Raw genomic sequence first — 24309 nt, forward strand, 5'->3', positions numbered from 1 at the left:
ACTTTGGAACACAGGATTCACATTGGTGTGTGACACTTGGTTTGTTTCTGGCAGCTCAACAAACACAGGGATACCGTGTCTTGGGTAGGAGGGTAGCTCCTACACCACGCTGAGCCTCGACATATTTAACATCGTTGGGATGGAGCCCCAGGAGCCGCGGAAGAATGCGGGGATGGACCTGCCACCATCCCCGTCTGCCACGGCAGAGCAGCCGAGGAAGAGGCAGGCGCAGAGCTCCTTGCCAATGCCACCCAGCAAGCGCAGGGCTCTGGCAGAAGAAATGGGGGTGTGAGGGGGGATCAGACGGGGGTGAGATGGAGATGGGGGGAGTGGGGGGTGGGAGGGGAGGGGGGTGGATTGGTTGGGGGGGTTTGAGGGGGTGGGTGGGAGGCGGGTGGGGGGTAGGGTGGGTTTAGAGCAGCTGTGGTGGGACCTTTTCTTTTGTCTTTCCCATTAAAAGCTCTTTCTCCAGAACCGCTCCGTGCCTGTGTGGGATAGGGAGGGAGCGCGGGGGGCACCGGGAAACAGCCCCCAAGAGGTGCAAAAGCCCTGCCGAGCCCCAGATCCGAGCCAGCAAGCCCCGAGGGGAACCCAGCCACCCCCAGGCCTGAGTCACGACCAGCGGGGCGGGCGATGGTGGGGGGCGGGACGGGAATGGGAACAACTCCCCTGTCCCCTTCCCCAGGGGAAGCAGCCCTTTGGTGGGGAAGCCAGGACAGACAGGTCCCTGCAGGACTCACGGACACAGCCCCATGCAGAAAGCAGCACAGAGCCCCTGCGACAACGACAGAACTTGGGGGCCGGGGGGGACACGGACACGCATGACAGCAAGGCCTGCAAGGCCTTCGTCTTGAACACCACCAGAGTCCCCTCCAGCGGGGACAGGGCTCGGTGCACAGCCCTTCAAAGCCTCAAGACCATCACGGCCTTCCTCGGGTCCCAGCGCACTCAGCCCCGGAGAGCCCAGCTTTGCCTCACTGACACAGCAAAATAACCCCAAATCACCCCAAGAATGGCGAGGGAGGGAGCTGCAGGCCAGGCAGGGACCCTCCTCCACTTCTCTGGCTGCACCTTGGGCAGCTGTAAGACCAGCAAGGAGGGAGAAAAAATCAGAAAGAAAAAAAACAAACAAATCACTGCACCAGCCAGAAAGTGCCTGGAAACTTTATCAAATGGTACATTTCAGCTTGGGGGCTTGAAGATTTACACCCATGTACCAGTAAAGCTCTCCATGCATGCTACAATTTGGTGGGAGCAAGATTTGTGGGTATGTCTGCACCCAAAACGCAGCAGTAAGTGGCATCCTTTAACTGCTGTTCTTCCCAAGCCCATTTACCTTTGCAGAAAAAGGGATTGTCATCCTGCACATGGCACAAAGCAAGACACATGCAGCCTATGGTGGCTGAGAGGGTTATTAGGGAATAAATGCATTGAGCTGGTAAATTCAGCCACCAACACTTGAAATCAGACACTGAGTCCCAACTCAAGAAGCGCTCGCTCTCCTCCCTGCCATCACGCCTCACCATCGAGCTATTAAAGCCGTCCCATTGTACCAGCTGTCCCAAGGCTGGCCCACAGCATCTGCCCAGCTTCAGCAGGCACCAAGGCCAACCCTTACGCTTCCCCCTGCCTGACCCTCCGACTCAGCTCCAGCCCTTCTGGGGCAGCCCCTGCAATTTGCCATGAGCTGCTGTTAACACTCACGGGCCCAGTGACAGTACTGGATTTACTCCAGTTTATGTCAGGAACAGTGAGCTCAGCCAGGACATTCGGATTCTTCCCATCCTCCCACCAACCTTATTCATAAACAGGGGTTTGTTTGGGGTTTTTTTAAACGCCGTATTTTAGGTAGATGTAGTTACTGTGAAATGCAGCAAGAGGTCAGCAGACTACATCATCACACAGACGGTCCAGGAGATGAGACGCCGTGAGCCGGGACGACAGTCAGCCCCTTCCACTGTTCAGCCCCTGGAAACATTTTGAGAAAACCAGAGGGCCGGGCTGCTCCAATACAGCTCTCACACTCCTGGCTCTGGAGCCTTCATCTCACATTCCCCACATCCCTTCGGCCTTTCTAATCACAGGCTTTAAGGTCACGACATACATTGGTGAGCAAATATTGATTTGCCTGCACTGCCTACAGATCATAATCTAACTCCACGCACCTTAAAGAAGCTCAGCACACACTCCACGTTCTTACAGCTGCTTTGACTGCAATTCAGTCTCTAGTACATTACCCTTATTTATAATGCCAGGGCTTCAGCGTGGTGCCTCAGGCACTCTAAAATTATTACAGGGCCCTTTTGACTTTCAATTCCCTTCTATTCAATTCCATTTTTATTTGTCAGCAGAGACTCCCATTGACCAGCGGTGGAAGCCAACCGTGCGCAGGCAGACGGCACTACTGCATGTTAAGCCAATCCTATAGAAATTACTTGCACGTGGCTCAACACGACGCGTCATCTCAGTTTGAATGAGAAACGCCGGGTCTGGAAGAGCAGGTGGCAGAGCGCTCCTGGGTGCAGCTGCCTTGGAGAGATGAGTCATCCAGGCTTGGAGCAGCACCGGGGGTGCTCAGCTGCAGCCCCTCGACAGTGCCATCTGTCCGGCTGATGCAGCCATCATTTTAAAAAACAGCGAAGGAAAAGAGACTTTAAGAATCAGAGCTCCGGTGAAATCAAACTTCAATTATTTACCAAATCTCACTTTTACAGTCACCTAGCAGCAAACCAGTTTCCACAGCTGGTACAAAATATTAAAACCATCAAAATATTTAGACATACCATACAGAATGTATGGAAATCTGCCATCAATTCCCCCCTTCCTGTTTGAGGCTACTAATTCTTTTAGTAGTCTCACCTGAACGTAGCTTGTGTCACAGTTGCGCACAGCATTCTTTATCTCCTTCCGTTCATTTATGCTAACATTAACAGGCTGTATTTAAGAGAAATGCTACTAACTTAGACAAATCTTTAAGTTGACAGCTTGCTTAGCTGTATTTAGGAATACATGAACTAATCTACAACCATGCTCTTTTAGAAGAAGGTACCTTTCATATTCCTGGGTAAAAAAAAACATCACATATGAAGACATTCTATGTACATTTTATGTGATGGATATATCCTTTCAGCAGTTTTTTTTTAAATATAATTACACCATTTCTTCAGCTAGAGAAAACAGTGAATTGCAGAACTACAAGAAATGGATTCCTGAGGATGACAGGGAGGTAAGTATTTTGTTAGCGAGTTATTGATGGTTTTATTTGCTTCTTTCTTATTTAATCTAGTGATGACTTTCCCCTTTGCCTGTTCTCCGCCAGGATTCACTCTAACAGCTGGTGACCAGGCAATCACACTCACTAGGTAAGTTATCAAATACCAGAGGCCTTCGTTTGCATAGCCATGTTAATCTGGTGTTCACAGCACATCCTTCGGTTCACTTTTAATAAATAAATCCCATTTATTTAAGAAAGAAAGAAAGAAAATAGCAGAGGGGAAGGAAGGTTGCTGTGCTGCTTTACAAAGCAAGCAGTAGCTCAAGCAGCCTCAGAAGGGACGGTTCTGCCCCCTCTACTGAACAGAACAGCATCCTCCTCCGTGAGCACTACTGCTGCTTTCACGAATAGGCCCTCTGAAATCAGGTGCTCAGTGTAAGGGTGAAGAAATCGAGCCCCACATCAGTTTACTGCTGGGCCAGTTCCTGGCTTTGCATTTCCCACGACAGTCAAAAGGAAAATGCATTCCTGCACTCCAGAGACAACATTTTTGATTTTCAGGCAAACTTTTTTCTCCTGTACCGCCAGACCCTGGAGCCTGATGCATGGTTAGACTTTTTCTAACCTTGACACATCACTGCTATTGCAAAAGTTCCAACAAATTCCTTTTGCTCTCTGTTCAAGGAAAGTTTCACCAATCTCCAGGAGAAAACAGCAGCCCCAGTTTAAATCCAGCCTGCGCTTTCTCTGCGCAGACAGTATGAAAGAAAAAACAAGAGGTGAAATGTAAGCTAAAGCACCGCTGGCTTCCTAACCGACTAAAAGCATGAAGACCCCATCCTTGAAACAACACCGTAAATGACCCTGTGACAACAAGCACAATCCCACAGAGGTCACCAGATGCAGAAACACATCCTTCTTTCTCCAGCACCTTTTCCCTTGGCCCCCTCCAAATGCTGCCCGTGCGGGCTCCACCTGCCTCCTACCTCTGAAGCACCTTCTGCCACAGCAGCAATGTTCTTCTGCAGAGTTCGACACCTCTGTCACCCCAACCTCAATCACAGGATAAATAAAGGGCCTGACAAAGTCTACAATGGGTCCATCTTTCTCAGCCTTGTCCTCCTTTTTAAGCTGCGGGGCTCTTTTCTGAACGACATTTTTCTAAGTACAGCTGGGAGATGAGTGTTGGAAATCGGTGCCAGGAGCTGGGGCTGGAAGAGAAGACAGGAGTTTTGAGGTGGAAGGCGCGGGAGCCTGGGAGGGGGCAGAAGAGGGGCTCTGCAGCAGGGCGAGGAGCTCTGCAGTGAGGGGCTGCCAAACAGGGCGAGGCGCAAAGACGCCTGCGATGACGACTCACTGGGCAAGTCTGTATTAGCGACTATAGTCTCCGTTATCACTCCCCTTCCACCTTCTGGAAGGAGCGGGGCGGCAAGATTCTCCCTGTGGGAAGCAGTCTGGGACAGGACATGTGGGGTTTGCAGAAGGGCTCTGAGCAACAGGGGCAAGGCCTTTCCCTCCGTGCTGTGCCCCCACACTTATATCTGGACACCTGTGGCCTGGGCTACACTTGGGGCTGGAGTACGCAGGCAGGAGCCCTGCTGCCAGCTCACCCCCTGCTTACACACCTACCCCACGCACAGCACTGCTGCCTCCTTCTCCTTACCAAGGAAGCAACAGCCATAAGCTACCTCTCCAGCACGTGCAAGCAGGGCAGTACACTTTGAAATGCGTTTCCTCTAAAAACACCCCAGACAAAACAGATGCCAAGAGCAACAGTGTAATTCTCTGCCTCCAAAGAAGCGGGGTACTGCTGAGACTGTCCACTGCACACACAGAGAGCGCTTTCCACCAGCCGTAACAACACACCCTCACCCAGGTATTACCTGTTCATTAATTACTTGCACTAGCAGATCTTCCCCACCTCGACTTTCGGAATGTTGGGCCATTATGGGACTTGGATTCCTCCCAGTACGAGGCAACAGCATCTTTTTAAAGAAATAAAAATAGCACTGCTACATGGGTACAACTACCTCTTATATTACTAGAGTTAACACAGAACACATCGTTGGTAGAATTCCACTCAGTCTGGTTGACTTACCCTCTCGATGATTTTTTCAGCCCTTACATCTTACCAGTTTACTGAAAAGGCACTTTTTTTTTTGGACAAAAGCCCAAATAAAATACTTCGCAGCCCATGTAATTCTCGGCCTTCCTATGTTCCTGTATGTCTCCTTCTCTAAAGCGGATAAATAAATCATGCGTTTGGTTTTCAAGTAATGCAATCAAATGCCAGACAGACATCATCTAACCCAAGAACCCATTAACTGACCCAAGCTTTGCTCCCCACGAGACCAAATGTTCTAACAGACTCAAGATTTAAATGCATTTTATCAAAACTCTAACATACATACCTATGTATATATCTCATCCCTTCTGCTCTGAACAGGACCAGGGAAAAACTGAAAAAACTTAATTCCAATAATTTACTCCAGAGCTGTCTTGTGGCTCAACAGGCTGATTCACAGGTCAAAGAAACTCGCAACAAAATAGCACCAGAGCTATTTTCATTCTCCGTTTCCCAAGACAGAGTATTGCAGTTATGTTTGCCAATATTCACCGTTTACACCAATTAACCAAACTTCCCTATTATTTATAACTTCTTGGGGTACAATTTCATCGCTTTTACACATATGCCCCTCTGCCTCGCACTAGAACCATGGATCCTACTTGAGGTTGCTCACCGAGTACAGTACGATTTCGCCTTGGTACACTTAGAAATATCTTTGTGAATGGTATTTCACAGCATGCTCTTGCACGTCCCCTTCAGTTAGCAAAACATCATGGATATGCTCTACGTATCTGTACTCCTAAAGTTGTCCTCTTCATGTAAAATGGATTTTAAGTCAAGCTGTTATGCAGCTGTTCCATAATCAAATTGCATACCATAAAAGCTGATGTAGAAAATATTACCACGTTGCAGAAGGTAAATAGTCATAGATTAAGCTTGTTCTCCTTAGCTTGAAAAACTAGGCAAGTTAGAGATCAGGACTTCTAAAATTAATCAAAACCTTGGCAGATGTATTGACAAAAATAAAGCTCAGCGATTCTAAAAAAAATAAAAGGAGTCTGCTTTGGTTCAAGCTCTGCTAAAATTACCTGATAGATAGATAGATGCCTAATGTGCATCCTGTGCCAGACACTCTGTATGCACAGAGACCTTTCTTATACACTTTCTTAATTACCTGCACTGCTTATCAGTATTCATTCCTTCATATAGGCATACTCATTTCAAGCAACTTATCTTAGTAGGGCTATTTTCATCACAGCTTGCTTTGAATACCATCTCATTGGCAACATCAGCTGGTCAACCCTTAGGTATACATAGGATTCCCACAGGTACCCGCACCTACAGAATCTGGCATTTGTGAGACAATGCCTGTGCAAAGGCTAACGAGGTGGCTAAAACAGTCTCATTTGGTGCATCCAGGGTGGGTGCTGCATCCTCTCTCCACAGCGCAGACAAACACAGGACTAAGATGCACGTGATACAGTGAATTTACTGGGTGAGAAGGGAGAAAGCAGAAGAGGATTTGCCTTCTGAAACGGGACAGTACTCTTCTCAAGAGCAAGAGCTGCTGCTTTTATTAACTGTTTTTCAAAAATCTGCAGCTAAGAGGACTCCTTTGAGCTGAGTACTTAACAGTCCTTCTCCACTTGTACATACTTGACAAATGCAAGGGTATTGCCCCTTAGGGTGTGTTTTGGCTTGATGGGGGTTTTGTTTGTTTCTCCAGAAGAAATTGCCAGGAAGTAGTAAATGTCAGCAGCTCTTCAAGTATGCTTGTGTGTTTCTGCATGGTTTGTAGCCCTGCCTCCAAAGGAAAAACACATGCACACAGTTTCGCATTGAAAATACTTCACACTGAACTGATGGCTTTTTTTCTTCTGAATCTCAGTTCGTAATTGTTGGAAGCAAGTTTTCTAGTCATAAAGTTAACTGAGCTATTGGAAAAACCTGCTGTATATTATCTTTACACTGCTATCCACCAGCATGGAACTTCCTGTCCTGTAAATATATACCTCAGATTATAAAATACATATGCATGTGTTCATTTCAAATGATCAATTATTCATTTCATAGCTGAAAAAACATATCTCAACGTGAGAAAACAAGTATACACCTACTCACTCAACTGCAAGTTGTAAGCTTCACTGCAACACACCTTATAGTTTTAGTTTCTTTCCAGAGGTGAAGATAACAGAAAGGCTAGAGTCCAAGGCTGTTTTCACCTACCCTGAATGTTATTTCAAGTTATTGCTCTGTGATTAATACAAAGATTACACAGTGATATGGCTTGAAAGGCTGACCATCTTTCACGCACTCTGCAGAGTGCAAGGTTTTGTACATGAATCATAGAGAAATGGGAATCAGCACAGGTAGATCAGTGATTTGTCTGTCACACGTACAACAAAGTGTTAAGAGGTTAACTTGCAATTTGTTTCATTTTTATCCTTACATCTCCACCACTGACTGGTAAGCCAGTTGGGTGAGACCCTTCATTTCTGTAATTCCAACTGGTTTACACTGTACTCAATATTTCCATCTCTAAACATGGGCCCACTCAAAACAAACAACTGATTTCAGGTTTTAAAAACACTTTTTTAGTTTTAAAACATCTCTAAGTTTTACAGAAGTCCAGTTGTATGTGCAACTCCAAAACATCCCTCGCCTGTAAATCCACCAGTCGGATGCTCATTTACATCATAGGTCTTTCACCAAGCGCAATGTTCCTGAGGTGGGCACAATGCGATATGTGCCAGTGTAGACTCTTCTCCATTACCAGGGAAGGTAAAAGGATGCTTTAATATCACTGAAAATTCAGGCTGGATGGAAAAACACACAAGTAGAAAATGCTGATTTCAAAAATGCCAAGGCATATCCTTTCATTGCCCACACGGAAAAAAACCGTAGACCAGGTATGGCTATGGAGATCTCTTCCTCCACCCCACTACTGCCTAAAAGGACAACGGGCAGATTTTTCACACTGCTTGGGACCCACAAAGATCTATAATTTGCTATTATGTTTCTGCATGCAGCCCTCTGCATCATGCGGGAGCAAAGACACGCTCCTGCTGCCTTGCAGCCCTGCCACTCCACAACTCCCAGGACACCTCAGAGTTCTGCACATCCACATCGGTTCTCCTTGGGTGGACATTCCCAGAGGAATTATGCTGCTGTGAGCACGCAAAGCCGCGTAATTCAAGCCACCTGAAGGAGGCACAAAACAATTGTACATTTTCTCCTTAATAAACAGTCCCTCTGGACACAGAAGTCACAGGCTGTCTCTGCTCGGCAGCACGTGGGCTAACGGCGCATCAGTCACATCCTACATGTTCTCCGTGTTGTTTCTTTCTTTTGCAGCACTTGCAGGTATCCACTGGGGAATATGGTAATCCCAAAACACTGCTGCCTCCATGCTACACGGTTTCACCATTCATCAACATTAGCTGTGTTCATGCATGATAAAGTACTGGCTTATTTGTACCGGAAGGAAAGACAAATTAGGAAGTTTGTGTACTAACATTTTATCTGCCCTGGCTTTGACACACCACACCCTGCCCTCTTCTAGAACCACGGTACCAAAAAAAAGCTATGCAAAAATGACACGTACTCTCTGCTTCTAGTCTGCTTTCTTTTCCCCACCATCAAATCCCTTCTCAGAGACATGAGAAGACAAGCAATGTAGAAAGCAGCTGGAAGGTTACCTTACTGCTTTTCCAGCAAATTATATGGCTGCCCGCCTCTGGAAAACGTTTGGGGAGCTGCATCAACATGCAAGGAACCTCAAAAGGAGGAGGGAATTTTTGACTGCTCTAATTGTCACTCTGTCCTGAAATTGAGACCTCCAGCACAGCAAAGACCTCTGACACCAAACAGAATCAGCAATGAACAACAACCAAGATGGTTTCCCACACAAACCTCAGTCCTGCCCTTGGCAAACTGCAGGCAATTTGCTTAGAGAAGAAATTTTCTTAAGCTGTCAACTGGGCAACAAAATTGCCATCAAGGAAAAAACAAATGCAACAGTATCTCCATGCAGATGCCAAAAAGAGAGCACTAGGTTCTTCTTCCAGGAGAAGAACCAAGAGAGACGCTATAGACTAGGTTCATTCAGTAAAACCAGCTAACAGCATCTGACTTCTCCTTTATCACTCTGATACGCACCTACTTACTCCTAACTTAAAATGGACAGAGTAAATATGGTTTAAGAATTACTTGTTCTCAAATTTCACTTATATTCTTAAAAGTACAGGACTTCGGGCATAAATCTGCCACACAGGACACGCCTGTTTCCCATCTATATTCAATCTAAAAGCAGCCGTTCTTGAAATGATCATAAATTACACATTGACATTTGGCAGCCTTTGTTAAAAACAGAAACCTACCACAGCCTCATCACAGCTCTCTATTGCCATCTCCCCACTTCTGTGGCTAAACACACCCAGTGTGACAAAGCAGCTGCGTCATTTACTGTTCATTAAGAGGTAGACATGATGCAGCAGGTGCATGTCAAGTTTTGCCCATTACTTCACAATTACTTGTTCTGAATATTTAATCCACATTTTGGGAGGTGGAATGAGAACCATTTATCTAAATCAGAATGATTCACCTGAGGAATATTTTCCCCTCCTGCACCTCTTTTATACCCCCCTTCCCCCCAACCTCATAAACTATTACATTCTCCTGGATCACCTTATTAGTACTCAGCTATTAATAGCAGACTTCACAAACTCCTCACTCCTCAATTAATGTTGCTCAGCCAAACAGCCCATGCTTGAAAGGGCTCAGGACGACTACAGAAACCTCTTTGTTGCAGGAGCTAACAACCTTGAAAGATACCTTAACGAGGCCAAGAAGATCTCCTGAAGCTTATTAAAAAAAAAACCAACAGTGCTAACTCATCCCAATGCTTGCATGAATTTGGACCAGTTTCTGTCAAACTTCCCCTTGTTCTTGTTTGCCTAGGAGTCACTCTTAGATTTTAACCCAGCCACCTTTGCACACAGGATTTGTCCAGAATGGTAAGCTTCCATTAAAATGCAGAAAAACCTTGAAAGCTAACGTTATTTCCATTTTCTATACAGACTGGTACGCTTGGAGAAAAAGCTCCACTGTCCAAAAGGCTGTTGACCACAGCCTTTGTTTGCAGCTTGAACTACAGCCAATCCAGATCACTGAAGGTGAGGACAAACACTCTGAATTTGACTCACAACATCATAAGAAGTCAGGGTAGCAAGTCAAGCACATGACAAACAATTTACTTTTTACATATATGACTTCATTCTCCACAAGGATGAAGCAGCTCAGCAGCAATCTCATACTAGTGGCAAAATACAAGACTAACACATAGCAGTAGGTATCTTGCAAGTGCCACCAAAATGTGAAACACAAATATAGGCAACTTGCTGTATACAACTGATCACAAACTCGGGCATCTGAATAACAGGAAGGTGAGCTGGAAGATCTATGTGTTACACCACCTGCACAATTCTCCCACCAACAGGGCTCCTCTCTTGCCTGAGAACAGTAAATGCACACTGGACTACTGCAAAACTATCGCCAACAATTGAAATGAGAAAAGGTTGGGGTATTTAATTAGGAATTTTTAAAAATGCCATCCGTTAAATATAAACTGTCAGGACTTAATTCTTTCTGCCTCAGTGTTGTTCATTGAGCCCTTCTTTGCTTTCTTGAATAATAGCCATGAATTTTGGGAAGGGTGCAGAGAGGATTACTTGAAGTATAGCGAGGGCTGTGTCCTGTGCCGGAAGCTTTAAAAAAAAAAAAAAGAAAGAAAAAGAAAAAGAAAAAAAGAAAAGAGAACTGTGGCAAATGGAAAGAATGACAACTTCAAATCTGCAAGCACACAAGTGATCAACAAATGCTGGTTGATAGCCTAACGTGGTGAGTAAAGCAATCACAGTACGCCTGCTTCTGCCCTGACAAGGGCCAAATGAGAGAACAACCATCAGCCAGGGGTCATGGGCAAGCCATCACTTCTGCACAAAATTAAAGTACAATGGAAACAGGCTGAAGAAAGAGAAATACACAGAATGACAGTGTGGAAAGATGCCCCTCTGCCTTACTTCAGATGTTCATCTAGAGGAAGCGAAGGAAGAAAACAACAGCTATTCTATTCATCATTTCCTGCTGCTGCAGGAGTGCCTGAACTGGCATGATAACATCTTCTTCCACCCAGGTGTGCTAGAAAGGGAATGCTGCACACATCAGTTACTGAATTCAATGATCATAAACTGATCTCTAAATCACTGCTATTTTGTGGATAGACAAGGTCAGTCTCCATCCCTGTATTTCGTTTCATCTACAGGCTTGCAGTCCATTTGACTCTCACTTAAAAGTTATTCCTGATTTCACTCTTGAACTGAACAGCAGGGAAATAAAAACGGACTTCTTGCATCCCTACCCCGATGGTTACTTGCAACGAATCCTAAAAGGATGGTCACAGTGCACGTTTTTAGGGTTTTATCTGCCATTGGACAACACTTCCAGCTACCCACTGGTCAGATAAACACTAACATTAGACACTGTGTAGAGGTCTGGCTTACCAGAGCTATCGCTCCTCTGTCATTGGGTCTTCTTGTCCACAGCTTTTGTAGAGCCCCAGCAAAACAGCCCTCTTCTCTCCCGTTGCATATACATAATGGGCAGCTACACTCATCAGCTAGTCACAGACCTGTGGCACATGAAAGAGGAGCTGGGCATGACCTTCAGCATCAAAATCACCCGCCTCCACGCTCAGAGCAGTGTGGCAGCCTGTGTGCCCTCAGTGAGGAGCGAGGCTCTGCAAGCCAACACAGAGAGAGGGGAATGCGCTGCCTCCTATCATGGACGCTACCCTCACACCCTCATCAGTGTTAATTGTGATTCTCCTGTAGCAGCATGAACTACTCCTATCAAAGAGGTAATGACAACAACAAAACATTTGAAACCAACTTCCTGTATTCTACATGAGAGTGAAAAATACGTGCTTTCCTCCAAACGATGCTGCTTGGTTTTTTCTTCCTCCTCCTTTTTTCCCCCTTCTTGCTTAGTATTCAGCTGTGGGTTTTGCATCTCCTCAGAGATGAGCACAACATGGCCGGTTCCTCACTGGACCTGTTCATGACAAACTTCACTGCCAGTTTCTAATGCTTCTTCTAGCAGCTAAGTTTTGTCCCTCAGTATGGTTTCAGGCTTCCCTCCTGGCTGAGTTGTTGCAGTGTGTTCATAGGTCTCAACCTACGATATTGCCCTGGAAGGAGCAAAATTCCCACTTGCTGACACTAGAGAGGAAACTTGCAGTCTGTGACAGGCCACAAATCCTCCTCTCCTATCAGGGTAAAAAAAAAAGCAGGTACTTGGTACCACACGCCCTGCTTTTCCAACATATGCCACCTTTTTCAGGCTTCTCACAGACAGAGCACTTGAAGAACAAAGACAATCCGGGGCTGAGTTATCCTGCAGGACCACCAGCATCTCTCAGCAGGATCCTGGCCTGACATTCAGGAAATGGTCCAGGGCTCTCCCTGCCTACCACATGCACACACACAGAAAACCATCCATCTCCTCTCATTCCTCATTTTCCTTTCCATGGCATTCCCATTTTTGCTGTCACAAACTAGGTATCCCAAGGAGAGTGTTGCAAGGAAGGTCCTTGGCAAAGCTGGTTCCTTACACGACTGTTTGGTAAGGACTAGGACAAACCACTAAACAAGCATGTAAAAACCACAAAGCACATGATTCTGAAAATCATGCATTGCCATTTTTCTATGCATTTTTTTCATGCTGCTTTGCAGTGTACATTTTCATATTGTGTTTTAACAGTGAGATTGATTTAACTGGCAATTGTTTATCTAATATTGCTAGTCTCCTACGTTATTACTATTTTTACAGGCATCAAAAAATTCTGATGAAAATGTTTTAAAGTTGAAAGAACACCCACAAGAGAAGAAAGTTCCAAAATCACCTGAGAAATTTCCAAGGTTTACTTTCTTCCTCAGAAATACAACAAAATAATAATGATTTTCATTGCAATTTCATTTAACTGAAGTCTGTCTTCTACCTTGTGAAATGGGAAATAAGTACCATTATTCTCTGTGTTAACATACTACTTCCAATTAGCTGTACCTTTACATTAAGTTTAGCTACGAGACATTTACTTGCATGCTTCTAAATATACTGTCGGGTTATTTCATTTTATAATCCATGCTGCCTGGAAACTACAGAGCCAGAAGTTTGGTTTTTTCCCTGTAAAGAAGAGTTTCATTTTAAGAATATATGACCAAGAAGAATAAAGCTGAGAAGAAGAAATTTCAGGAAACAGGTATAAAATGAACTCAGCGATCCTCTCTCAACTCTCCATTGCTTCTATTGAGACAATCTTCTCAAAGCCGCTTTGCAGGCTAAGTTGGCCATATGTCCACACTGCCTAGGCTGCAGCAAGGCACCAGCCTCTGTTCAACAAGCAGTAACGCTTTGAAAAACGCTTCCAGTAACGCTGGAAGGCTTTTGATGCACTTTCCAGTTGGCACTCTCATGTAGTTTGGATGCATCTTCTGGACGCAAGCCACCTGAAGCACCACTAGTCAATGTACACCTGGAGAAGAGGCATAGCCCAAAACACTGTAGTTACATGGCCAGGTCAGCACGATGCTATAGCCAGTGTGACCCAGAAAACTAGATGCCACGATGCCTCACTGTAACCAGTCATGACGTCATCTCAACACGGGCACCAAGCAAGGAGGTTGCTGGTCAGGTAACTGCCACTGGGCTTCACAAGACTAAACTAACACCTGGGTCTTGACTGCTTACAAGTTCGGGACAGACAAAAGCCCTAAAACACGCAGACTTGATCAGTGACACTAGCATAAATGGAATGCTTATGGCAGTCATCCCAGGAAAATGCTAAGTGCCACACAAATGGACACTATCCTCCAGTAGATGCTACACAACAGGGAACCCGTGGACAAGCCCAGCCCAGCCAAGGATGGCCTTCTGTCAGAAAGCGACTGTTAGTTTCATCGCTGAGTCGAGGACAAGCCAGAGGGCTGTAGTTTCACACACCTGCACGCTCCAATGCTGACATTGAACAGGCGGGTGCCGAGCAAGGAAGGCCACAGGGTAATGTGAGTTTGGTGCAGACAGAGGATGATGACCACAACCCTCTCCTCCTGGACTGGGCAGCTCATCCCAGACCTGGCACTACTCCAGACTTTCTGCCAGCTCATTTAGCCCACAGCCCAGTCCTGCAAATCCAGTCCTGCCAAGGGATGCTGGTGTCACTCTGCCAGAAACAGCCTGAGGTGACAGGCCTTGGTTCAGTAAGAATCACAAAAAAAACAAACCCAAAAACAATTTTTAAAAATATCACACAAAATCTCACAATGCAACAACATAAAACTGGCACAGGAGCTAGACCCCTGCATGTGAACCAGCTGGTTATCCATGACCATGAGGAGGTCACCGCAGGTCACCTCAGCTCTCTACCTGCAGCTCTGGCTGTCCCTCACAAAACAGCTGAACCCCTCCTGCCTTTCCTGTCCTGCTAGTAACATCCCACTGAAAAATAATCCCTCCGTGGTCACCAGAGAACAGCCAAGGAGGACACGGGGCAGAGCCACTGACAAAGGTAACAGTGAGGTGGCCCTGGGGTCCGCATGGTTACAGAGAAGTCAAGTATGGCACAAATGCTCTCCAAGACTAGGCAGACCGTAGTCAGGTGCTGTGGAATAGCAAGGATCCCTCGCAGCACTCAGCCTTTCTGTACTGGGGATGTCAAACAGCATGAACATGGGTGCAGTTGTCTAGCCAGAGCTACAGCCATGGGGACTTACTCTAAAAATTGCACATACTTGGCCCTCAAAAGCCAGCATTTTGTCTCAGAGTTCCACAAAGCCAGTGTTTAGCTCAATGTGGTCACATAGCAAACCTGTTTCTTTCACCTCCTCTCCAGAAAAGATCTCCTGTTCAAAAACAAAAAAACAAACCACAGATGGTCGCTGTTCATGCTACCCATCTGAAATTTTGAGTCAAGTTAGCTTTTGGTGCTTTGTTTCTATCACCAGAGTCCTTGAAATTCCCACAGAAGTATGAAGGCTCTCAGAAGAGAACAGAGAACTGGTGGATTGATTACCTTGCTCTCCATCTGAATTGCACTCCATTAGCTAACGCCATTCAGCTTGTGACATCTTAGTTGCCTTAGGCATATACTGGTACAGCCCTGCTAAAGGCAGGTACTCTGATAAAACTGCACGGATAAAACTGGCAGAGAATCTGGTCTCACATCTGAGGCCATACCTGGGCCAACAAAACCAAACCAAACCAGAGAATTTTAGAAGCCAGCTACTGAAAGTATTTAACAGGTAGTTTGCAAGAAAGTGTCTGTGGACAGAGGAGTGTCATTAAGATGACTTCACCTTTGACAAGACAAAGGAAAAGTATAATCACATTTTGCACATCAACAGACACAGAAATTCAGCAATTGAAAGATTAATAAGAGAACAGGCTTATTTGCTTTCCTATCACTTTGTCTTATCTCAGGGCTGGAGGAAATACACTGGAAAATTTCTCATGTAGTATTTTAGGCCAAGTTCTCTGTTGACATCAACATTAGTAGAGAGTACTGGTTAAAAATAGATGCCACCTTAGTCTAGTATCTCTGCAAAGATCAATATTTAAGCAGCATTTTTTAAGACCTAGAGAAAGTTCAGCAGGACCCCCAGAAATGCTTCTGAAGAAGCAACAAGCAGCAACCTCTGCGACCAGGCTTCGATTCAAAACAGATCAAAGCATTTGGCTGACCCTGGAAATGAACTAATGCTTGCTAAGGCTACGGATAATCTCACTAAGACCATTACCCAACTCACAATGAACTGATAAAAAAGTTTTCACTGCTTCTCTATGGAAGTTGTCTCTGTCATTTGCACCTCCCCTCCCTTCTTAGAGGAAACTTGTTCAGACAAAATTAAATTACATTTGCAGACCTGTATTAGTATCTTGTCACATGAGTTTCCTCTTTCCTAGCATCTGAGCTGTGAACTCAGTGCCACTTTTTTTCGAGGACTGGGAGATGAAGCTTGCCTTTTAATAAACTTCTCTATGGAACACTCAACTCACAAAACACTCCGTTTACAGAGGAAAAAAGTTAAAATGTTATCCTGGTTTGTCTCAAACACAGATGGGGAAATGCTCCAGAGAAAAATCCCAGCTGTCAATCTGCACTGCAGACCTCTACTTCATACTGATGTTGGAGGGAGTTCCACCCAGCAGATGCGTGCAGACAATGCAACAAAAATCTGCAATGCAGACAACAGATCCGCAATGCAGATCAGATGCTAGGATTTTACTCACAGGGTGATAATTCAGCTTCGCTGTTCCCACTACAGAATCACAGAAATGCTGAGGCTGGAGGGGGCCTCTGGAGATCATCTCGTCCAACCCCCTTGCTCAAAGCAGCGTCAGCTACAGCAGGTTGCCCAGGACTCCGTCTCATCATGTTCTGAATATCTCCAAGGATGGAGATTCCACAGCTTCTCTGGACAACCTCTGCCAGTGTCTGGCTACCCCTCACAGTAAAAAAAAAACCCAAAACAACAACAAAAAAATCCAACCCAATAACCACTTAAGAAAAAAAAAAGAGCTTCTTCTTATGTTTGAATGGTATTTCCTGAATTTCCATTTTTGCCCTCTGCCTCTTGTCCTGTCACTGGGCACTATGGCAAAGAGCCTGTCCCCATCTTGTGTGCTCCCTTCCGTCAGGTATTTACATTGATAAGCTTCCCCCAAGCCTTCTTGCCTCCAGGCTGAGCAGTCCCAGCTCTCCTGGCCTCCTGCTGCATGTCAGATGCTCCAGTCTCTTCATGATCCTTTGCTGGACTCTTTCCAGTATGTTCCTGTCTCTCTCGCACTGCGGAATCCAGAACTGGACCCAGCACTCCACACGTGGCCTCACCAGTGCTGAGCAGAGCAGAAGATGGACCTGCTGGTGACGCTCTTCCTAATGCCACCCAGGATGCTGTTGGCCACCGCCTTTGCTGCAAGGTCACATTGCCGGCTCATGGTCTAAGTTGTTGTCCACCAGGACCCCAAGCTTCTTCTCAGCAAAGCTGCTTTCCAGTCAGTCAGCCCCCAGCACATACTGGGGCATGGGGTTTTTCCCTGCCGCGGAGCAGGACTTTGTGCCTCCCCTTGCTGAACTGCATAAGGTTCCTCTCAGCCCAGTTCTCCAGCCTGTGGAGGTCCCTCTGGATGGCAACACACCCACCAGGTCTACCAAACACACCCCCTCTTTTGCGCTATGCCCCATCATCCAGGTCATTCATGTTAAACAGTACAAACCACAGTTGCACAGGCTATAACACAGCCATGCTGGGGCACGGGCGACCAGGGCGGAAACTGATCTGTGTAAAATAGATTGAATCAATTTCTGCTATTATAAAATTTTCACTCATTATTGTACTGCTGCTTCAAAAAGAATGACATCTAGAAGATGACAAATCTGAGTTTAACCTCAATTCAGAAAAAAATGAAATGAGTTTGGAAAAAAGAGAGTAATACGGTTGATATTCTGCTGCAACACAAAACTAAGGAGCCTGTATTCTGTTGATACCAAACAGCAGTTTTTGTAAGAAATTAAGACAGTTTTGCTAGCAGAAGAGCTGATGTATCAGGATAACACAATTATTTATATTATATAACAAATTATAAAGCAGAAAAGCACTAAGCACTTTTGGGTTTTTTCTGAGAACTAATGCAACGAACAAACACGCAAAGCCCAATTAAAGGCCATACTCATTCCAAGTCTGCGAGCTTCCCGGAGTTTTTGTGAAAGCCAGTGGGCATTCCACAGACGGGAATTTGCTGTATCTAGCCCAGGCCACTTTGACTAACACATCATTCAACAGCATCGCTCATGATTCAGCAAAAACACTCTGACAACTTTAGCAGACTTCCAACATTAATCAACAAAGAGGCACGTTTCAGTGCATGAGCACTGCTTTGAAATACCAAGCCACACACTCACCTGCAGTAAATCAGTATAACTCCACAGAAGTCAACTGAGTTTTATGCCAATTTACACCAATTTTGGCCCACCCCATTTACACTACTACACTCTCTCATTCTTTTACTCAAGTACTGCACACACTGCAGGTAATTATATTAGAAGCAACTTTAAAACTCTTTAGGAAGCGAAGAAACTCTCACAAGGAGGTACAGTGCCAGAAGAGGAATCCAACTTTCTCAACATCTTCAGAATGAATCTGAGTATTACTTTATTATGAGTAATACTGCTTGGAATTAGGGCAGACTTAATTGTAACTGCTACAAGCAGCCGGAAGGATAACAAGCATCTTTTTGATTCAGGAGCAGATACTATTGGTGACAATTACATGACAAAAATCAGTCCTGAGGTTCCAAGTACTGGAAAGAGAAATGTTACCTTCTTCTTAGAAACTCCAACTACAGATGCTCACACGGATCTAAATGCTGCTTGTGCACATCATTTAAGAGGAAGCAAAAGAAGCTTCTGAGAGTTTTCCTTTGCACAGGAAATGCTCTTCAGTAGCTCTCATTTAAAAGAAACACAACTTCAGGTCTAGCCCTTTCTCAGCTGAGCTGAGAGAAAATTTGCTCTGACAAGGAACTGCAAGAGCTCACATGAAAGAAGAGACAGATCAAAGCTACATACGTAACAGAAGGAAGCCCTGGGCACAAATGGGGACCCAAAGCCCACATTCCTGGGTCAATTGCCACACCTCAGAATAAAGGCCTTTCCACCAAAAGAAGATACAAGATTGCTCTTTGCCAGAGTACTGGTGCTGCACTGACAGCAAATTTAAACTACAGGTCTGGTTTCAAAACAACCGGAGTCAATTTATAAAGTTTAGATCCATTTTTAAAGTTCACGTGGAAACCAGCTAACACATGATAGCTTTAGCAGTCTCGCTGTGAACACTTCAGTAGATTCAGATCCAAAAATCATTACAACTACAAAGAATTGTCCCAATCTGCAAACTACAGGCCCAGCGGCTCTGACATCAGCATGTGCTGAGTACTCAGATGGATAGTGTGATAATTTCCAAATTAGACCCTTCTATTACATAAAAGAGTTTCTAGAAATTGCCAGTTGGCAGCCTAGCAGGCAAAAACCAGATAAAGAACAGCCACTAGCAAGTTAGGTGGGTAAGGGGTGTTGACAGTTCACGGCAGCTTACCTACACCTTGCTATCTATCTGCAAAGGCACTGATAGGCTGGGCTTTAGAATTGCTGGCAAAAGAATCTCCAGCAAAATACAGCAGTTACAAAAAATCATTCTGCATGGGGAGGCAAACCAGACAAAACCTTCACCAGAAAGCACAGGGTCAAAAGAGAGATACACAGAGCAGGGAGTGCAAACAGGGGACTCCAAGCAACCCATAGCTGGTAGTCATAGCATTCCTGGGGGAATCAACAATTCAATCCATTGGATGCATGACACCTGCAACAGGTATGGGGATTTCCAATGTGTCCCAGGTAAATGTTTAGAACAGATTCTCTCTTGGGTTTCATCAAAAAAACAAATCTCAATTTGATCTTTCAATGCATAAATGGCTAGTGTTTTCCCAAGATGGAACACAGGTTTCTCTCCAGATCTGATTGTCATACTCAATTAACTGGAGCTAAGTATCCCTTTTTCCTCCTCCTTCAAAGCTCTTCACACAAAGAAGAAACGCAGGACCTTAGCAAAGATTAAGCTCTTATCCATCAGCCTTAAGATTATTTTGGGTCATTGCATGATTGCTACTGTTGTTGTTCCCTTCAAATTATTCCTGAACTCTTACTTGCAGGTTTTGTGGTCTCAAAGCCAAACCAAATCTGTCCTTGATTGGATTGGATCTGGAGAATGTTTTACCACATCCTTTAGGAAAGCATCACAGTACAACGTACCACGTAACTTCATTGCCATCAGCCAGCCATTTAAAAGCAGATGAAACTGTATAGGAATTTCCTTTGGAGTGCCTTCTTAACGCTTCTTGCTTATGCAAATTAAAGAACTCAAAGCTTCAGCAATTCATCAAAGACACTTAGCTCAGCTCATCACACTCTCTCTGACTGCCAAGACTAAGAAAGCCACTATCCCCTTTTCTCATTGGGAATCAAATATACACCATGACAGCCTTAATTCAATAACAGGATGAGCCACAGGACATGCACAGACTGCCAGAACAAGAGCCCGCATTCCCCTCCTCCCAAGTGCCCTTCAAGGGCAAGCAGGCTGGAGGAATAGGCCAGGTGGCCACCAGCCCCTTTCCAGTGCCATTCTGCCTGAAAACCCAGCTGCTCCTCCCCGTTAGGTGACACGCCAGGACAATCAGTTCACATCAGGAAACCCTCGACCTCTGCATGTGCACAGAAAGACCACGCTGGGTGTCACCACATGCCAAGAGGCCAGGGCGTCATGGCATAGAATTCACTTCATCTACCCAAATAAGATATGTGGTCCACTCCACCAGGGTGATTAGACACGATTTATAGCATAACAGTAGTGACAAGAGTACCTTTCATTAGCAGCACTTCGAGTACTCAAAGCTGCAGCACAAGCTGTGACACTTGTGCTTCTTAGGCACTTGTGCTTTACAGCTTTCCTACCTTCCCCACAGCAACACATTCTCTGATCTGCTGTGTCTCCTGCTGCTCTGCTCTCCTTGGGCTTTTCCTCCAAATAGCGCCCTGCCTGCTTGTGTGGTCACATATGGCGCCTCGTTCACAGCTACAGATGTGCTGATTACATAGAGACAATGTTAGTACTGCTCAACCAGACAGCAACTCTGGGAAGGCAGCTTCTCTCTCTCCTATCCATTCCTTCACTGGGACCCTTTCTTATCCTACCAGCAGTTTTCACAAAGCAGAGAGGAACCAAATACCTGTCCTGGTTTCAGCTGCGATAGAGTTAACTGTCTTCCTAGTAGCTGGTACAGAGCTATGTTGCGAGTTCAATATGCAAAGAACCTTGATAACACTGATGTTTGCAGTTGTTGCTAAGTAGTGTTTACACTAAAGTCAAGGATTTTTCAGCTTCTCATGCCCAGCCAGTGAGAAAGCTGGAGGGGCACAAGAACTTGGCACAGGACACAGCCAGGGCACCTGACCCAAACCGGCCAACAGGGTATTCCATACCATGTGACGTCCCATCTAGTATAGGAACTGGGGAGTTGGAGGGGGGGGAACCGCTGCTCGGGGACTAGCTGGCTGTCGATCAGCGAGTGGTGAGCAATTGCACTGCACATCATTTGTACATTCCAATCCTTTTATTATTGCTGTTGTCATTTTATTAGTGTTATCCTTATCATTATTAGTCTCTTCCTTTCTGTTCTATTAAACCGTTCTTATCTCAACCCACGAGTTTCACTTCTTTTCCCAGTTTTCTCCCCCATCCCACTTGGGTGGAGGGGGAGTGAGTGAGCAGCTGTGTGGTGCTTAGTTGCTGGCTGGGGTTAAACCACAACAATACCTTTGAGATGCCTACCATTTTGTTAAGCTACTGATCAAGTTCAGCTATGCTTAACAACTTAACGGGAAGGCTGACTGAGAGATACACAGCAATTTCCTTTGGAAAAGGATAGCCAGTTTTCCTTAGGAAACCAGGCTAAAAATTATGTCAACAGGAATTGCAAGGCATCCCAGTTTGATATTAGTATCTAGAGGCTTTTAGTCGCTCATGGTGGAGACAACTAAATAGTGCATTATTAAACACTTCCTTATCACAATAAAGGCTATCCTTAAGTTAGTGTCTTTTCCTATATACAACTCCCTGCCCGTATACAGTTTCTTCTGAAAACCTGCAAGGAAGACTGGGCTAGCAACTTCGGTATAAGCCAAGCAACTAAGCACAGACCCGGGAACAGACTTGTATGCCCACAGGAGTGCCGCACGGACGTTTGAGACTCACGTGGTTGGAGAGGTATACCACCATCTGGATTTAAAAATATGATTGTCCTCTGTGCGTGGTGGAGGTACCGTAGTCCATGTCAAGGACTGGGAGTGATCTGCATGCTTACAAAGACAGACCTGGAAGCCTTGCACAGCTGCAAAACAAACGCTCAGAGTTTATTATGGTACCAGATTCACGTGACGTACGTCAGGCAGAGAAGGGTGGTCAACGACAGGCATTGGGCAGTCCTCAAAGCAGGACTTCTTTACTACCAGGACTTTCTTTAGCCATGGAGCTTCAGCTCAAACTCTCATCCCCATCTTGGAAGTGGATTTCTTCCCTGCCTTTCAAAGGCACAGCTCTGTTAGGACACCCACAGTCCATCTGAATTTCTCAACTTGGGTCTTTTCATGTGTCCGATATTTACAGGGACAGAATCTCTGGCTTTGCTTGTCATCAGTAATACATCTATCCTCTGAAGAACAAGAAGACTGGGACACCAAAAAAAACCCCAACCCAAAAGGCAGAGAAGTCCATTTCTCTTTCAACTGCCTGAAAAAACACCTTCCTCCTGGACCCCTGTGGATATACGCAAAGAGAGAGAGAATGCAGCCTTTGAACAGTAACTGGGATAAATCTCTTTCTCCTCTGATCATTCCCCCTCTGACTCATAAATCTCAATCTACCAGGAAAATAGTGCACAGCTCTCACAAAGCATTACTTGCACCTAGAAGGGAGGCACAATTAAAAGAAGAGACAAGAGAGACAAATGATATGGGAGCCATTTCCTTAATGAACAGAACACTTTTCCCTTCTTATTCGTCATAATGACTACCAATAAAGAACAGGAAGAAGCAACAGGTTTGAATACAACACCGATGAATTTAAGTTTAATCCAAGTAAAGTGCCTTATAAAAAGTCTGGATTGAAAAAGATGCTGAGAAGGGCGGTTTTCAGAGAGACTGCTTACATTTTAATGTTTAGCGAGACCTGAATCTGCAGTAGATGGGTACAAAAAACAAGGAGAAAATGTCTTTTTTTTTAATTTTAACAAGTTAGGGCAAGTGAGATTCATCTCTCATTTTTGTGTGTTCTTTAAAAAAATAAGAAGAAAATCCAAATAAAAAAGGCAGTAAACAAATACTGAGACCCGGGAGGGAAGGCGGGCTTTATTCTACCCCACGACTAGCCCTCAACTCCTGTTCTTCTGCGGTCATGGTCACAGCTCTCCCGCATAGCATCACCTCCCTCTCTGATTTTCAGACCTCACATACTAGCTTAGGTAGCTACAGCCAAGCTTCGGTGCTGCCCAGAGAGTGTCAAAACGTGAGAGGTGCTAAAGGAGTCCTGTAGGTCCCTCTCCACCAGGTCACTAGAGATGGGCTCTTGCTAGGACTCAGGCAAAGTAGGGGGAAGGCTGGCTCATACCCCTTATTCCCACTGATGCCACCTTGACCCACATGACTGAGCCTCGTGGGCTGACTCCCAGCACGCGGTGCTGTGACTGAAGTTTTCGCACTTGGAGCACTGCAGCATCCTCTCTATCCTGTGGATCAAATGGCCAGTAGCTGGCATGAGCAACAGTTTACATCACTCACAACTGAACCTGAAAGACAGGAAGATTAGCTGCCAGGGCTATTTAAGACTCCCAAAGCAGAACAGAAGCAGATAAGGAAAGCAAAGCAAACCATCCTTGGAAAGATAAAGAACTTTGCAGCTGACACAGGAAAAGCAGCTATTAAGGTAAGCAGGGGTGTTACCAGTCTCAAGCTAAAAGTATTTTGAAAGGTGACAGCAATTAAGAACCCATGCAAGCCTTGAGCTTAAAAACACTCTGACCTTGAAGGAACTCAATCTGCCTTTCTGGTTCCCAGGACATATGGCCTCAGTGACAGATGATCTATATCACTTCCTAGTTCAGTATAGCTACACAGGTATCCCATAAGGCTTGTCTGGTTCAGGACAGAGGGTCTTTGCCTCACCTGCTGACTGTTCAGCTGCCTGCTACCCTGACTCGTCACTTTGGAATCACTGCTGCCCCAAGCCCCCACGTGCTAGATGGAGCCAGCTGGACTACTCCACGATTCCGGACCAACTTCAGCTGTCACACAGGCCCTGGACCA

This window comes from Accipiter gentilis, unplaced genomic scaffold, assembly GCF_929443795.1.
Source record: "Accipiter gentilis unplaced genomic scaffold, bAccGen1.1, whole genome shotgun sequence".
Classification (NCBI taxonomy): domain Eukaryota; kingdom Metazoa; phylum Chordata; class Aves; order Accipitriformes; family Accipitridae; genus Astur; species Astur gentilis.